At 40.4% G+C, this 18416-nt stretch overlaps 1 protein-coding gene across 5 annotated transcripts in view; it reads right to left on the bottom strand.

Annotated features, from left to right (window-relative positions):
• The window catches only part of LOC129723121 (protocadherin-like wing polarity protein stan), a 237670-nt gene that overhangs the window by 192158 nt on the left and 27096 nt on the right, over positions 1-18416 (bottom strand). For 3 of the 5 annotated variants that reach the window (XM_055677105.1, XM_055677101.1, XM_055677104.1), the window contains exon 1: positions 3848-4459. The exons of 1 other annotated variant lie outside the window; for it this stretch is intronic. The gene's annotated coding sequence lies outside the window, so the exon portion shown is untranslated. Of the gene's footprint in view, positions 1-3847; positions 4460-18416 lie in introns of those variants that run through there. One more of the 5 variants, XM_055677102.1, reaches the window with a different exon arrangement.

Below are 18416 nucleotides of genomic sequence, written 5' to 3'. Positions count from 1 at the left end.
TTCGAGACATCATATTAGTCTAAGCTCATGGAAGCTAAAATAAATTGACCTATTGGGACGGGGAGACTCTGTCAATTTTTATTCCGATATTGATACAGAGAATATCACATGAAACGGTTGGTGTCCATTCACGTCGTCTGTGCTAGGAATGCTCGCATGTAATTGGTTCATTATTCGCGTAATTTTGTTATTGAAACTTTTTATCAATTTTACCGCTTAAAAATGAAATTAGAGTGATAAATAGCATATCACAAAATTGTTATACATTTTATCTATCTAACAACATATTGGTTATTGTTATCCATCATGTGGTTATGCTGTTATTAACGTTTGAAATCTGACGCAACATTTACCAGTTTCATTTCAAATTTTACAGAATGCATCCCAGTATAGTAAACAAAGACGTAGTCCCACGTCAAAATGTGAGCAAAAATCAAGAAATCGAATAAAGCCTGATCGCATGTCAGTCGCATGAAGTTGACTCTTCGCTGTACAAAACCCTGATATAACTGGTAGTCCTTTATGGAATCGATATAACGACGCTTTTCGCGGAGGTTCTTAATGCTCTTGGAGTTTTCGAACGGAAGGCGCTGCTGACTATCTACGGTGGACAGACAAACGACGAATAATGGCGACAGCGCATGAACCATGAGCTGCAAGCGCTGCTAGGAGAGAACCCCATTGCACACGAGGTGAAAGTCAATTGGTTGCGGTGCACATAGGAGTATTTGAGCCAAAAAGCTGCCCAAAAGTCCAAGTCGCTCTTTTTTGGTAGTAATTGGATAGATTTATATCAAAAACGTGTTATTTTCGTATAATCAACACAAAAAAGGTGACATCCATGCAAAACGTCACCCAATAAATAAAATGTTACTTTAAATTCGCTTACTCCGTTTTTGTAGTATCTTTTTACACATGATATAAAACAAAAATTTAGAAACTTCCATATAAATCTTCATTTAATAAAATGGCAATAAAATAAAAAAGAGGAACCAGGAGGAAGATTTTTCTTTTCGTATATTTTCAGAAGGCTTTGACCTTTCTGCCAATGAATAAAGCTTCGACAGGACTTGCGCGGAAAGTTATTAAATCATATAATTAATTTCGCAATATTATGGATTTTTCGCGGTCGGCTTTCACAATCATTTATTTCGTAAACAATCCATGATTATTTTATGCATTCAACGTTTTAAATATTGCAAAACGTTTTACTTATCTTGTAGATTATGACCTGTGAGGGAGAAAAACTTTTTGACAAAATTTTTCAATTTTTTACGCCACCCGAGCAGTAACACGTATTTTTAACTGACCAATTTACTGTGGAATAACTTTGAAATATAACAGTTTGGCTTATGTGATAAGACACAAATGGGTTCTGGGATAGCATGAGGGTATGCTTCAACTGAAATCAATTAAAAATAATGGAAATCGTGTATTTTGTATATCGGACTTTTGGCCAACTTTATGGGTCAAATACTCCTATGTGCGGTGGGCCGGTCACGTCGTAAGGATGCCGTACGACAACTCTCTGAAATCACATCGCGCAGCGTGAATTATGGCTCGTCCAGATCGAAAGAGACTTGCGGGTGATGAGACGTTCGGGGAATTGGCGAAACAGCCCAAAACCGAGCAACATGGCGATAATTTCTTCATACAGCACGAGCCACTACAGCTTTCGTCTGATTGGTAAGGTAAGTAAGAGATCTAGGTTCGAGAATCGATCCTGGGTGCAGTACTAGGTTTTAGCCAACGAATGATGACATCTCAATTTGTGTTTATTTTGATGCTCTGATAAGAAGCATGGAATTTATTTATATTGAATACAATCATTCTCTGGGAAATTCAAGGAGGGACCTAAGAACTTTCTAGGGGGGGGGGGGGGCTGAAGCCCCCCTTAGCCTTCCCGTAGTTGCGCCCATGGGAAATGATTTGTCTATGAGGTAGTATTTTTTGGATGCGACGTTGAAAAGAACTGGTAATTGGTTCATTGTTATGATTTGCTGAGAGCAGTGGATATTCAGTGGGTAATTTAAGTTTGTTTTGTATATTATTAGTCTTATTTTTCGGGAATTTAAATTACTCCAATTTTAAAACCGGATAAGAATCAAGCTGAAGTTTCAAGTTTACTTTCTTCAATAAGTAAACTGTTTGAGAGAATTATTCTTAACAGAATGATGTCACACATTAACGAAAATTCAATTTTTGCAGATGAACAGTTTGGATTTCGCCATGGGCATTCCACAACTCATCAATTGCTCAGAGTTACTAATATGATACGAGCTAACAAATCTGAAGGTTTTTCCACTGGAGCTGCTCTTTTAGACATAGAAAAAGCATTCGACAGTGTTTGGCATAAAGGTTTGATTGCGAAATTGCAAACTTTCAATTTTCCAATTTTCCTAATCAAAATTTTAAAAAATTATCTTACTGATCGAACTCTGCAGATTGTCTATCAGAATTCAAAATCTTATAGATTTCCTGTCAGAGCAGGTGTACCTCAAGGTTCAGTCTTGGGTCCAGTCCTGTACAACATATTCACTTCAGATCTTCCTGATTTGCCTCCAGGATGCACAAAGTCATTGTTCTGCGATGACACAAGCATTTCCGCAAAAGGAAAAAGTCTTCGTGTCATATGCAGTCGATTGCAGAAAAGTTTAGATATTTTTTCTTCCTACTTGCAAAAGTGGAAAATCTCTCCCAATGCTTCTAAAACTCAAATGATATTTTTTCCGCATAAGCCTAGGGCTTCTTTCCTCAAGCCAAACAATAATCACGTTGCCAAGATGAATGGAGTTATTTTAAGTTGGTCTGACAAGGTTAAGTACTTGGGACTAATTTATGATAAAAAACTTATTTTCAAAGAGCACATTGAGAGTATACAAGCCAAGTGCATCAAATATACGAGATGTTTATATCCTCTCATTAACAGGAAAAGGAAAAGAACAACTTTCGATTTACAAACAAATTTTTAGACCAGCAATGCTTTATGCTGTACCGATCTGGTCAAGTTGCTGTTCAACAAGGAAGAAAACGCTCCAAAGGATTCAGAATAAAATTCTGAAAATGATTTTGAAGCGTCCTCCTTGGTTTGGTACACTCGAATTACATAGACTTACTAGTGTTGAACCATTAGAAGCTATGTCAAATAAAATTATTAACAATTTTCGACAAAAATCGTTGCAATCCTCAATTGCTACGATAAGTTCTCTTTATAGCCAATAAGTTAGTTGTAAGTTTACTTCCCCTATTCTGACAAGTAGGTTTAAATCCCTACGAACGATAAGTCCTAATTGCGAAAGCAAACAAATCCTAACAATTAAAATTACAAATTTCTAACAGTGTTGAAAAGTCACCATTATTTACTAATATTTATCATAAATACTTAAGCTACTAACAAATCCCCCCCCTTAATTAAAATATAGTAATTTTTTTTCAAAAACCACGTTTGGACAACTTTTTAACACAATTTTTTAGAAAGTCGAAATGTTCTACAAAAATGCTATAAATAACATTATCTTTCAATTTAGGGCTGAGCACCTTGACTTTTTCAACATCGATTTTTTTGGGACACCATAATATATATTTATATATATATATATATATATATATATATATATATATATATATATATATATATATATATATATATATATATATATATATATATATATATATATATATATATATATATATATATATATATATATATATATATATATATATATATATATATATATATATATATATATATATATATATATATATATATATATATATATATATATATATATATATATATATATATATATATAAAATGAATCTATAAATTATCAAAATCAGTACATACTCATTGGGTCCAGAAGATCGAAGGATTGCTAACAAATACTACCATTCACGAGTTCAGTTACACAGTTTTCCTGTTATAAAAGAAAAGTGCTTTGTAGGTTTTCCTCGACCTATCCGTTCATTTATCAACCAAGCTTTTTAGCGTTGGATTCACTTGCGTTTAACATGTATCGTAGATATTTATTATACAAGTGCATTGACTTATATCGTAAACAAAAATGGATCGCATATTTCCAACTTTATCCCGTTTATTCTTTTCGTACACAAGTCACCGGACACATCAATGGAAAGCTGCATAAAACATAGGGGTTGTTTTAACACACACACACTGACACTTCGTGGTATTTCTGTGCATTCAACCACCTATACACTCACACTTTTAATTGTACAATAGCTGTGCTTTTCATCCAACAAACTGTAAAATGTCGCTTATAAGAGTTTTTCAGCATCAGTGTTAATCATTGTTTTATCAAAAGAGGCACAAGGCATTCAAAACACACATTTTAGTTGATTATTATAGGCTGATTCACTTTAAAAATAGATACAAAAAGTTTAACATCTACTAGCTTCCTGTCGGTACCGATGTGACTCTCTCACTGATATAATTCATCGTCTGCAATCTCAAAAGCTTTTTTCGTAAACCTCTTCTCATCGCACACAACGATACAACTGCTCCTCCGTACCGTATAGAATATAAATCCCACAGTATCGATACATAGAAGTGTATCGATATTTAAGACTATTTCTAGAGTGCTTATACAAATATAACTAGAGTGGCGCCATGTCAGTTAGAGCAACGCTGGTAACACTGAACATGCTCTCTCTTTTCTCCACGCGAGTATTCAAAATTTTCAAACTGGGTGTTGCAATACTCAGTAAAGCGATTCCAAAGTAGGTTGTTCGCTCAATCGGAATGACACTAACAGCAAATTTTCATTCCAATTTTGGCAGTGTCGCCACTGGATTTATTGTCTCTAGAAAACGTAACGTGCAGAGTACACACTCAATTTTTGTTGTTGGAGTCCAGCACAATTTTACTGATTTTTTCCGAGCTAGACTGCCCATAAAAGCATAAGAGTCCCATATGACTATTAGGCAAATTTTAGTTTAAGCTGTGAATGTATCTAATTTTGTTCAAATTTTCGTATGCCTTGATGAAATTTGGAAGTTGGTTCTGAAAAATAGTGGGAAAATACCAAACCTTGTCTGTCCCATATTGAAAATAAAGGCATACGAGTCCCATCATAAAAGAATATTCAATTGTCTTTAAAAATCAATATTTTACATTTGTTATCGATTAAAAAAAATGTTCACAAAAAGTATCATTGACCTAAACAAATGAAAACACAGTTCATGTTTGCAAGGTTCAATTAAAAATAAGCAAGAGACATTAAAACAACATTAAAACTGATTCAAATTGATATGTCATTTCCAACAAAATCGAAAGTAGAAAAGGTTGTTTTTAAGACACGACCGCAGAGGTAACGTAGAATACGACAGCCTGTCTTATGCCAATGTATTTCTTGGAATAGGTTTGGGAATACACTGAATTGGGGTTAATTCTTCAAATAAACTTTGAGGGTAATTGTGTTTGTCAATGCCATTTATTGACAAGTGAATATTTTTTCAACATCGCAAATTTTTTATTTAGTTTTGAATGATTCAAAGTGATAATCAAATTCTACATGAGGTGATTTGTTAGCAATTACACTACCCGTCATAAGTTTGGAATCGCTTTACTGAGTATTGCAACACCCAGTTTGAATATTGCAACGCCTCCCGAAAAGTTTAGCATCACCTGGAATAGGCGGATATCTCGTGTTTTTGACAACCTAGAAAGTTGCGGTTTTCAGCAAACTTGTTCCGAAGGTCAAAGGCTACTGTATGGTGGCCAATTCAGTGTGAAATTTTACCGCTATGTGGTGCTAGTGAGCACACAATGAGTCGTATTTTGAACTTAACTAATCTCACGATTCCGACCTGCCAGAAAGTTGCGGTGTTCAGCAAACTTGTTCAGAAGGCTAAAGGCTTCTACATGGTAGACAATTTAATACTGAATTACCCCGCTATGCGGCGCTAGGGTGCATGCAGATTTTCATATTTAGACTTCAACTTATCGCGTGATACCCACAAAGTTGCGGTGTTCGGCTTGTGCCACCAGTTCTGGTCAAGCATATTACAGTTACAGTTACAGAAATTTGCCCATTTTGAGTGATGCTAAACTTTTCGGGGTGTTGCAATATTCAAACTAGGTGTTGCAATACTCAGTAAAGCGATTCCAAACTTATGACGGGTAGTGTATATACGAAAATTTCAACCGCTATACTGCTAACCACGCACGCTATATAGCAAGCCACGCACTCTGGCCACACGCTCTATAGACATGCACAGACACGCTAGACATTCACACGCTATATAGCAAACCACGCACGCTATATAGCAAGCCACACGCGCTATAAACATGCACACACGCGCTACAGGCATGCATAAACGCCATAAACATACACACACGCTTTAAAGCAAGCCACACACCTTATATATACACGCTACAAATATTCACACACGTTATGTGCACACACCCTATATATGCATACGCTGGATGATGGTGGCTTCTCAAACCACCTGGCGGTGCGAGTTTCTTTCAGTTTCGGGTTGTATTTGCCCAACGATATCTGCATCGGATTACCGCTGGTGGGGTCCAACTCAGATCGAAGTGGAGCCGAACTGAAAGAGGTAGGACTGCAGCTAACCACTACCACCGCCGCTGTTGCTCGCTGCTGATCCACGCTGCCTTCGCCTACTGCCATCGGTGTTGATGTCCGATGCTGCTGCCTGCTGCTAGTAAACTGATTTGCTTGAGGAGAAACAGACTCTTATATATCCCAAAGAGTGCATTCCCGGCTAACTAGGTACTCCATTCTGTCGTCCTATTTAGGGAAAGGCAGCAAGCGACCAATAAAAAATCGACATTTGCGTTTCGACATTGTTCAACAACTTTCAATATTACAATAGTTTGAACAATCAGATTACAATTTTCTGCATTTGGACGGGTGGTTAAATGATTTTTCAATCGATTGCTGCAAAAATGACAGAAATCGGTTGGAAACTGACTGGGTTTAAAACGTTTGAAATTGGACAATTTTTGTAACGCTCTCGATGTTTTCGGTTTTGAAATTGGATCCCTGTGTTGAAATTGGGTCCCTGTAATGGGGTCCTAAAGTTTTGAACGGTTTTCTGATTCTTATATATCAGCTGTAAGAGTGCAATTTTCTGAGCAAAACGTGATTTTTAAAAAAATGTTTATCGTTTTCCTTCGATTTTTAAATGAAGGATGGAAAACTGCTCGAAATGCCTTAAATGACAGTTCTCTTATATACCGTACATGGGCGAAACGTCATCTAAGACCTTTCGAGCAGTTTTTTATTCTTCATTTAAAAATCGAAAGAAAACGATAAACATTTTTCAAAAATCACGTTTTGCTCAGAAAACGCGGCTTTTTCAAATGATATATAAAAACTGGTATAGCTTTAGGACCCAATTGTTGCCGTAAAACGTATTCTACGTCAAAAATTGGAATAAAATGAACGGTTCACATAATAGACACAATGAGGAATGATAATAAATGCCTTGGCCGTTTAGAAAGCGTAGCGACTGATATGCTTTTATTTTTTTGTATATAGAGAAAAAATAAAGGCAAACGAGTCTCATCATTAATTTCCAAGCCTGGAATTAATGAAAAAGTTTTTAGAACTCATAGAATTATATAATGTTCCTCCTCATGAACATACAGCAGAACAAAACATCGTTATAGTTGAATCATAATTATTTGTCTTCAATTTAAGATTAGAACTTCATTTGCAATTTTCTCAAGTGTGAGCATTTCCATATGGAACTCTTATGCTTTTATGGGCAGAAGAGTGCCTGTTAATATATATTGTAGAGCAACATGTCAAAAGGAACTATCTACTTTCATCGATTTTCTTGATTGACTTTTCATTTGTTTAATAGTTCTGCTAAAGTAACTATTCCCAACGTGGTTTTTATTTAAAAAGCTAGATTAGATTCTCCGCTATCAAATGGTGTAAAGGACATATAATGAAACGTGTTTAATAAGCCGTGGCGGTTGAAAGAAACCGATCGATCAAAAAATCGATTAAAGCAGATAGATCCTTTTGACATGTTGCTCTACATATATACATGTCGATCGAAGAGGTCGAGTTGACGGCCGCGCACTGCATACGCAAGGTCGAAGACTGGATGCACTCTAGGAAACTGGAGTTAGCGCACCATAAAACGGAGGTTACGGTTGTGAACAACCGCAAATTAGAGCAACAGGCGGTGGTCAGAGTCGGTGACTGCACCATTACCTCAAGGCGTTCCTTGAAGCTCTTGGGGGTTATGGTTGACGATAAGCTCACATTTAAGAGTCACGTCAACTATGCCTGTAAGAGGGCTTCAACGGCCGCTGCAGGACTATCTCGAATGATGTCCAATAGCTCAGCGGTATATGGCAGCAAGCGTAAACTTCTTGCCAGCGTGGTTTCGTCCATACTTAGGTATGGTGGGCCAGCGTGGTCCAAAGCGTTAGGTACCAACAGTCATCGTCGAAAACTGGAAAGTACCTACAGGCTCATGTGCCTGAGGGTTGTGAGCGCGTACCGTACAGTGTCATACGACGCAATCTGCGTCCTGTCCGGCATGATGCCTATCAGCATAGCCATTAAGGAGGACGTAGAAAGCTGCGATCAACGTGACACAAGGGGTATACGAGGCACCAGAAGGTCATTCTCGATGATCAGATGGCAGCAGGAATGGTCCAATTCCGCAAAGGGTAGATGGACGCATCGACTTATTCCGGACGTATCCGGATGGGTCGGGAGGCGCCATGGAGAAGTTAACTTCCACTTGACACAGATTCTGTCAGGTCATGGTTGCTTCAGGCAGTATCTACACAGATTCGGGCATGCGGGGTCCCCCATGTGTCCCGAGTGTGCGGATGCGGAAGAAACTGCTGAGCATGTCTTCTTCGTGTGCCCTCGTTTTGTGCATGCGCGGAGCGACATGATGGTAGTGAGCGGGCCAGACACCACTCCGGACAACCTAGTTCGGAGGATGTGTAAAGACCCAAACATTTGGAGGGCGGTTTGTACAGCCGCCTCTCAAATAGTTTTAGAATTGCAAAACAGGCGACAGGTTGACCACCGACACGCCAGTGTTAGCTAACGGCCAGTCTCCAGGTTAGTTAGCTAAGTTAGCAAAGAGATCTATAGAACCAAGAGGGTGCACAGAGCACAAAAGCCGCTCCCCGAAGCAATACCTAGCGGTGGTCCCGGGGAGTATTATGGGCTGGAGACTGGAGGGGTTTTAGTGGGTCCGGTCACTGATTCAAACCAACCCCACACTCCCTGAGGTTGGTCACCTCAGGGGTTTGGATGCAAATTTCCCCTCCACCTGAAACAAAAAAAAAAAAAAAAAAAAATAAAATAAAAAAAAAAAAATATATATATATATATATATATATATATAAATATATATATATATATATATATATATATATATATATATATATATATATATATATATATATATATATATATATATATATATTATATATATATATATATATATATATATATATATATATATGTGACGTCACACCCTGCGAAGAACCCAATGCTCCGTCACGAGCCTTATAATTAAAGTTAAATGTTGTTCCTAGGAGGGCATAGCCTTCTGCTATGCTTTAGTCAGGCGAAACATTTGGTTCCCTTGACAGAGGACCGCGAACGGCTCTGTCAACACTCTATGTATCAACAGATTATGCCACAGGTGGCAAAGAACTTCGCGCAGCCTTCTGCTGTGCCACCGGCAAACAAACTCAACCAAAATAAACAAGTTTTGTGTTGTAAACAAAACGCCACCCGTACTTTAGCAGTACTAGATTAGGTTAAGAGATTAGTAAGGTAAACAGAGAGTGGAGAAAGTCTCTCTCTCTGAGTTACCGGTAGGGTATATTTAAGTAGTGATGTACGAAAATAAAGTCAGTTAGTCCACGTTAATCGGTGTGTATTAATTCCGCGCCAATTGCGCGTACAGGGTTTTCAGGAGAAAGTCCTGGTAGGTTATACCCAGGAAATAGGTATACCTACACATGTGGTGACAGCGAAGAAAGAAAAACAAAATACCAGTTCTGACTGAGTGAGTATGAAAACCGAGAGGACCCATTCAGTGTCATTTAAAACGCGATCGTAGCCATTCGTACGGTTGGGGAGGCTCGTGTGTGTCTTTCTTTTGGTGATCGTGCATTTCAGCTGGTGTGAACTGAGTTGGTGGCAAACCCAAGCGAGTGACATTCGTATGCGGGGGAAAGGTGCTGTGTTTTGCTGCTGAAGACGACTTGTAAAGTGCGATCGTTTGTTCATGTAAGTGTCAGTTTCGACGTTGGCAGATATCCAGATGCTTGGATATCGGTAGCACAGTGGATTTCTACTAATAGCCAGGCATATTGGAATAGCCAAACAACTGTGAATTGTCGTATTAGGAAGGTGCCGAAGTTACGTAGTGGAAATTGAAGTCAACGACGATGACCGACCCTGTGCCAAGGATACTCGGGTGAGTGAGTCATTTCCTTTTTTTTTTTTATGCGGCATATTGCAAAAGCAGAATAGGTGTTAGACGGTTATGACCATAAATGTCAAGATTAAAAGAGCTTAAGGATTATGTCTACCAGGAGTACCATAATCTGAGCAATAACATAAACAGGCCGAGAACGCGGGCGGCAGTCGCTAATAGAAGAAAATTATTAAGCGACGCTTTAAACGACTTTTCGGAAATTTTAAAAGAGTATGAAAATTCGAATTTAACGCCAGAACATTGGAATAGATCAGTACACACTTGTTCAATCGAAAGTGTGTCTGGCATTGAAAATCTTAAATAACTCGGCGATTGTTCCTGAGCCAAACAGAAATAGAAGATTATCAGAAAATTGTCTTGAGTTTGAGACATCAGATCTTGCAGAAGATCAGTTGGCGAACTTAGAGCGATCGGTGATTATTGAAGATCCCCCGCTTTCATCGACCCTTGTAGAAACTCAGGAATCAAGGGAGGAGAAGCACGACGGAGAGCGCGGAAATCGCGCAAGCGCACTTGAACAATTAGAAAAATTAGAAGAAGAATTTGTTAAAAAAAGCCTCCAAATCAGCGAGGTAGAAATTCAAGACACACCCAGTTTTGGGGATCATATCGAAAATTTAAAAAACATATTCTGTAGAAGCAGTTTTATTATCGGGAAACAACTAAATAAAATAAATATGAGCCGAGCGGCAGATTACGTTTTCCCGAAGGCGGATGCACTGCAATGCATCCCAGAATTCAAGGGACACAAAGATGAACTGGAAGCGTTCCTATACCATGTTCAGCATTTCGCAGACGAAATCCCAGAAAACGGGTCACACAGTGCACTAATTTATGTAGTCCTACTAAAACTAAAAGGCAAAGCAGCGGCAGTTTTGCCTCGGATCAAGGCGGAGAGCTGGCCAGAGGTCAAACGCAACTTGATCAAAGAATTCGGTTCCATTGAGAACATCGAGTCGGTAATAAAACGGATCGAAACGCTACGACAGGAACCGAGCGAAGATTACAGCGCATATAAGAGATGAACGATAGAGATAAAAGAATTGCTGGATACATTTGAAAAGAACCAGGAGGGTGCAGCGGGTTCTGCAATGGAAAGAAGCCTCAGGATTCATTTTATTGGGGCTTTGCGGAATTCACACCTGAAGTTAATGGCGGGAAGAAACAAGAAATTGAGCTTAGACGAGCTGCTGGACCTACTGGAGGAACGAGGGGAGGAATGCGAACAACTCGCGGATGTAGAAAACAGACTACGCTGTTTGGATCTACTGGAGCAAGAGAAAGAGAGAGGCGGTAGGCGCTGGCAACCGAATGGGACAGGTAGTAACACCCAAGGAAGAGGCCGGGATGGTTTCAACGGAGCCGGGAGCTCGCAGAACAGGGGCAATGAGCGATTTAGCAATCGCCAGCGGCAGATCAATTATACACGAAATAACGAGGCCCAAGATTACAGACAGCAGCCAGGTGGGAACAGTAGCAGCACCAACAACTACAATTACAATAACAATCGTAACTACAGGGAAAACGCTAATAGGGGAAACGAGCGACAACAAAATAACGGGAACTACGGAAGCCAGTCAGGGGGCGGCTGGTCTAATCAGTGTAAAAACCTTGGCAGCAACCAAACCAACCAACATAATAATAACGATCGCTACCGAGGTTCACAGGGAGCGCGTTGGAACGGGTACATACACCAAACCGAGTCGCAAGATTGGCGGGTTGCCGCTCGGAATAACAACCAGCAAAGCAATCGAAATAGTTACAATAATGATGGGTATGACAACAATCGATATAATGACCGCCAGTATCACCACCATGATGATGGTTTTAATTACGGCAGCAATAGAGGAAGATCGCCCGGGCGCGGAAATTACAATAATAATAATAATGGTAGATATAATGATGCGTACGATCGCCAATTTCGAAGCCGAGGCTACGAGCGCTACCAACAATCAAAAAACTAGGTCGCTGGGGGCCCGACGGCAACGCCAGCCGGGCACCCCGACCGATGAATAGAAATAATTTTGTAAGGAACAAATTTAACAAACCGGTCGAGAACATTTCTCCCAATGTTGGGAATGAGCACGATATTTTTCCAAATTATTCCAGTTGGAGTGACGATGAGACGCACGGTTGTTCACAATATGTGTTAAGTATAAATCAGCCCAATGGAGGGGCGAAGAACTCGGGGAACGAAAATCATGGGATAAAGGACCCATTTGCGAAAGAATACTTTAGCGATGATTTCGCGGAATTATGTCAGGACGTCGATTGGCGGAGAATCACTGGCGAGCCCAGCCACATAGAGATAACGGACTGGAGAACAGCATGTAACCACATACGGGACAATAGTGCCTGTGTGGCGAAGCGAGTCTACTTTGACACCAGCCGGCGGCTTATGATTACACTGCTGGCAAAACAAAATGTGCAGCAAACGCTGAACTTGATTTTGGACACAGGCGCGTGCGCGAATACGTTAAGCATGCATGTTGCAGAGAAATTGAATGTGCATGTAAACAGACAAGACACAAACACTTTTGAGGGCATTGGTCGCGGGATCGTGCGAACCTTAGGAACGGTTATCCTGGATTTATTAGTCGGGAACTTTTTGATTCCGGCAGAGTTTCACCTGATGAACGGTTTATCGGCGGACGGCATAATCGGGGTAGAATTTTTGAAAAAACACACCCTCCAGATAGGGAATAACTTCGACTATATTGTGTTTAAAAAACACGGCAATAGGGGTCCGGATAGTGTGGGCCCATGGAGCGTGCCTAGAGAGGAAGCCCTTAGTCGGCATGTGTTTTTAGCGGCCAGAAATAGAGTCATGGTGCAAAGCCAACTAAGAAACAACATCGTTAATGAGAATGCCACAGCCTGCGTGGAACCTAGAGAGGGTCCCAACATAGGGGGAGAAATACCGCATACGTATGAGGGGCCGAAGGACACACCTCGTGACAGGGAAAATACGATAATGACCGAGTTAGATCTTAACTCTAGGCTAGATTATGACCTATTAGAACATAAACTAACACCAGAGTCAAAAGGAAATGCAAGAATTGAAAAACTACGGCAAGTGCTGAATTTGGCGCACTTGCCTGATAGAGAATTCAGGACAGTGAAGAATATGGTCGAAAGCTATGCGGATATATTCTTTTTCGATGGCGACAAGTTAACTACTACTGACGCCGCCGTACACACGATAGAAACTTCATCGGAGGTGCCTATCAATAAGCGGCAATATAGATTTCCGGAGGCCACGAAACGGCACATTAATAAGGAAATCGATGAAATGAGGGCGCAGGGTATTATTAGACCCAGCACTAGTCCCTGGAATGCACCGATGTTATGTGTACCAAAGAAACCGGATGCTGACGGTAATAAAAGATACAGAATTGTGGTGGACTTTAGATCATTGAACGAAGTTACCAAGCCGTTTGTATACCCAATACCTCTTATAAATGAGATATTGGATAATGTTGGAGGAGCAAAATATTTCTCCTCAATTGATTTAAAATCGGGTTTCTATCAAGTCCCGATCGACCGCCGAGATGCGGCTAAAACGGCGTTTTCCACTCCCAAAGGCCACTTCGAATTTACACGAATGCCGAGGGGGTTAAAGAACAGTCCCTCAACATTCCAAAAACTTATGAATACTGTTCTTTTTGAGATAGGGGATGTGAAAGCATTTGTCTACCTCGATGATATTATAGTTTTCGGTGACACTATCACTGACCATAATGATAGTTTGCGAAAAGTATTACAAGCCTTGCGTAAACATAACTTAAAAATAGAACCGTCTAAGTGTCAGTTTTTGAAAAAGGAACTGGAGTATTTGGGTCATGTCGTTAATGAAGAAGGCATAAAACCCACCAATGCAAATATTATGGCCATTCAGAGCCTTAAACCACCCACAAACGTGAAAGGTATAAGATCATTTTTGGGAACAGTAAATTTTTACGGGAAGTTTATCCCCAACATCGCGGAGAAGCGCAAGCCGCTGAATGATTTGTTGAAGAAAGACGCTAAATTTGTGTGGGGAAAAGAATGTCAGGAAGCGTTCGAATTCCTTAGAAACGCGCTGATTACAGATCCAGTTTTAGTCCGGCCAGATTATCAAGACACTTTTGTTATTACGACAGACGCTAGCAATTATGCTATTGGAGCCGTCCTGTCGAATGAAAAATCCATGCACCAGCCGATCGCGTTCGCGAGCCGTGCACTTGTAGGTGCAGAGACCAGATATCATATCATAGAAAAGGAACTATTGGCGATTGTATGGGCCATAGAATATTTCAAACATTACATTTTTGGTCAAAAGTTTATCGTTTACACGGACCACAGACCACTTATAGCGATTTGGAGGCTCAAAGAGACATCTCCAACGCTGACAAGATTGAGACTAAAGTTGCAGGGTTTGCAGCATCAGGTATAAACAAGGTAGCGAAAATATAGTCGCCGATTTTTTGTCACGTTTATCAGATGGGACGTGTCAGGGGCAAGAAAGTTCACCCCACAGGCAGATAGCCATGATTACGCGCCAGCAGAAACGCCTGCTAGAGCAGCAGAAGAACGCTTCGGATGATTTGAACGGCACAAAACAAGATTTGAGTGCCATAGATATTGCGGACATCGCTGAGGACGAGGATGAGCAACAACTCGTCAACATTTCATATGATGACTTTTCACAGGCATTATCAAATGACCTGATACCAAGTGAGACGGTGGAAGTCTCGAAGAGAATATTGGACGAGAGGAATATCGAAGCTCGTCTTGTCATTTTGAACAGTCGGACGGCGTACAGAGAACTTCAGACACTGTATCAGCTGTCACAAGGACTAAAAGACTACGTAGAGGATGGGGTACTCAAATTTAAAGACAAGAAGGTAGGCGGTTTCATAGTAGACGGCAGCAAAAGTTCATTAATCGATTGCCGGAAATTTTTTTTCACAATTTTTAGATAGCTTCAATAAGAGCCCCACGGCAGTAAAGGCAGCCGGGGTCATTCACCTAACATCATTCAGAAAAATCAAGCAACAGGAAGTTCTGCAAATGATTCAGTTCCTAGCGGGTAAGCTAGAAAAACAAATAGTATTATATAATGCTAATAGCGAGCGTACAGTAATTGCGCCAGATCAAGTGGAAACACGTAGGAGCGCGACGAATGCGCCAGAGAATTGGCACACTTTTTACGTGGGCTACGATGAAACGGGATATCGAGAACTACGTTCGGCAGTGTGATTCCTGCCAAAAGAACAAAATTGGAAGATCAAACAAGATACCGATGCAGATCACCACAACCGCATCGGAGCCATTTGAGAAATTATACATGGATATAGTAGTGTTACCCGAGTCCGATATGGGAAACCGTTATGGTCTAGTCATGCAAGATGACTTGACGAGATACCTAATTGTCGCTCCAATGGAGAATCAAGAAAGCCAGACGGTAGCCAAGACCTTCGTAGAAAATTATATTTGTAAATTCGGTGCCCCGTTGGAACTAGTCACAGACAACGGCGCAAATTTTGTGAGCTCACTGATGAAAGAGGTGTGCAAAATTTTAAAGATCAAGAAAATTACTACTAGCCCGTATCATCCACAAGCTAACTTGGTGGAGAGATCAAACCGCGAGTTAAAAACGTATTTGAGACAATTTATTGGCGGAAAGCCGCACACATGGGACGAGTTGTTACCGTTTTTCACGTTTGAATATAATACATTAGTAAACTCGTCCACAGGGTATACGCCGTTCGAATTATTGTACGGACGGATAGCTCGAATCCCGACTTCAATCTATAAGCGGAACGGAGTGGAGAAGATGACATATGATGCATACACACATGAAATGAAGAAAATATTTTACGATTTACATGCAAACGCACAAGCCAACCTGAAAAGGAGTAAAGAGAACCGCAAACAAATTTACGACAGATCATCTAATCATTAAAAACCCATGTGGGGTGACCAAGTATTAGTGAAGGCCGTAGCGACTGGTGCAGGCCAAAAGCTTCAGAACATATGGAGAGGACCATATGAAGTAGTGGACATTCCGAGCGAAATGACCACAGTAATTAGAAACGGCAATCGTTTAGAAAAAGTTCATAATAACCGGCTTAAGCGTTATTATGACTGAATATATGAGCTTAAACTATGCTTTCAAGGTTAACGGACAGAATATATTTAATGAAATACGATATTGGATGGCATGAGTTATAATAGCAAGCACCTAAAATTGTAAGGTGGAAGTAAAATATAGGCGTGAAAAAATACGAAAAGTCGCCGAAAAATATGAATGATTTTATTGACGGGAGTCCATAAACAGAACCAAACGGAAATACTGAAGTAAAGGCGTGAAGAAATACGAAAAGTCGCCGAAAAAGATGAATGATTTTATTGACGGGAATTAATAGGCAGAACCAAACGGTAGCAAGCTTGAGAAATTTCATAATAACCGCTTGAAGCGGTATCATGAATAAGTCAAAGTAATAACATTCTACATTATGTATACACATGTAAATTTGGGACCAGCGGTTAGAGAAAAAAATAAGAAAAGAAAAAAAAAAGAGAGAAGAAGAGGTGAAAAGAATTATCATTATAAAATTAAAACAAACAGATTATTATTAGTTTTGTAACGGATAGAGGGAAAAAAGAAACAGCAATTATATTTAACGTACTTTGTTCGCATATACAAGTGGCGGAAAATCAGTTACTAACAAAATCGAACATCTTCAAATTTATATTTAATGTGCACTAGGGACGTCATATGAACTCAGTGGCCGAATGGCTCAAAGAAAAGATGAGCGGGAAGTACAAGAAACAGTGAAAACTTCGAAGACTGAAGCGATGTGATTTGGGGGAAAAGAAGACTTATGATAGTAGAACCGATTCTTGTTTTTTCCAGCCAACTATTTGTACATTATGTACATGAATATATTAGGTCATCATTTAGAAAAGAGAGAGATAAAAATGAGGAAAGGATAAGATTTTTAACAATTATAAAAATTATGCTTTATTCATTATTTTTTATAAATTTATCAAAAAAATATTTAATTGCTCGCACTTAATTGGTCACCGGCCACCTTGGCCGGCGCAACCGTTGAATCACCTCGTCGAGGGGAAGCCCCTCGACCTCTTCGATGTCAGAGACCCACGACGCCCCCCGGTACACGTACCGGGTAAGACGCCGTAAGAAGGCCGGCGGCGCCTTCACTTGTCGCAAGCTGGCCTCCCAGCCAACGTTGTGCTCAAAAAGTTGTGCGTCTTCTGCAGTTGCTGGGCCCGGCACGCCGGCCAGGGCCCAACGAGCTTCGTGCCACCGCACGAGCTCCACAATCAGTTTCGGTCGGGGTAAGTAGCCACGGTACGCCGCTCCCAGAAGCGCCAAGAGGGTGGTAACGCTGCAGACTGCAAACGATGGGGGTCTGGTCCAGAGGTATCTCCTGGGAAGGACATCCATCTCAACCAGGATGCGGGCGAAGGAACTAGCTCCTTCTGCCACAGGGGCATTCCAGTATCCAGACCGAACGTCATCTTGATGTAAGCGTTGAACAATAGTGTATGCGTTAAACGATGGTGAAGGTGTTGAGCGACGTAGCAGGTATTGAACGACGGAGCAGGCGTTGAATGATGGTGCAAGCGTTGAACGAGTGTGAATATTCGGCAGGCGGGGACCGGCTTAAGTAGTCAGAGCGGCTGATGTTTTGTTTGAAAAAGTCAGCACAAATCATCGCGGCTCGCCGCGGGTTCGCAGCGCAGCCGCGTGGCCCTTGCAGGCATGCCTGACGCTGTCGCATGACGCACACGGGGGCATGTTTTGAAAAGCGCGCATAGCTTGATAGGAAAAACAAGAACTATAGAGCGCCATCAATAATTGGATGGGTAATGAATATGCTTAATACGAAAAAAAAGAAGAATATTTAAGATTAAGGGGAATGCAA

The sequence above is a fragment of the Wyeomyia smithii genome, chromosome 2 (genome assembly GCF_029784165.1).
Source record: "Wyeomyia smithii strain HCP4-BCI-WySm-NY-G18 chromosome 2, ASM2978416v1, whole genome shotgun sequence".
Classification (NCBI taxonomy): Eukaryota; Metazoa; Arthropoda; class Insecta; order Diptera; family Culicidae; genus Wyeomyia; species Wyeomyia smithii.
This window is presented reverse-complemented; position numbering and strand designations above follow the sequence as displayed.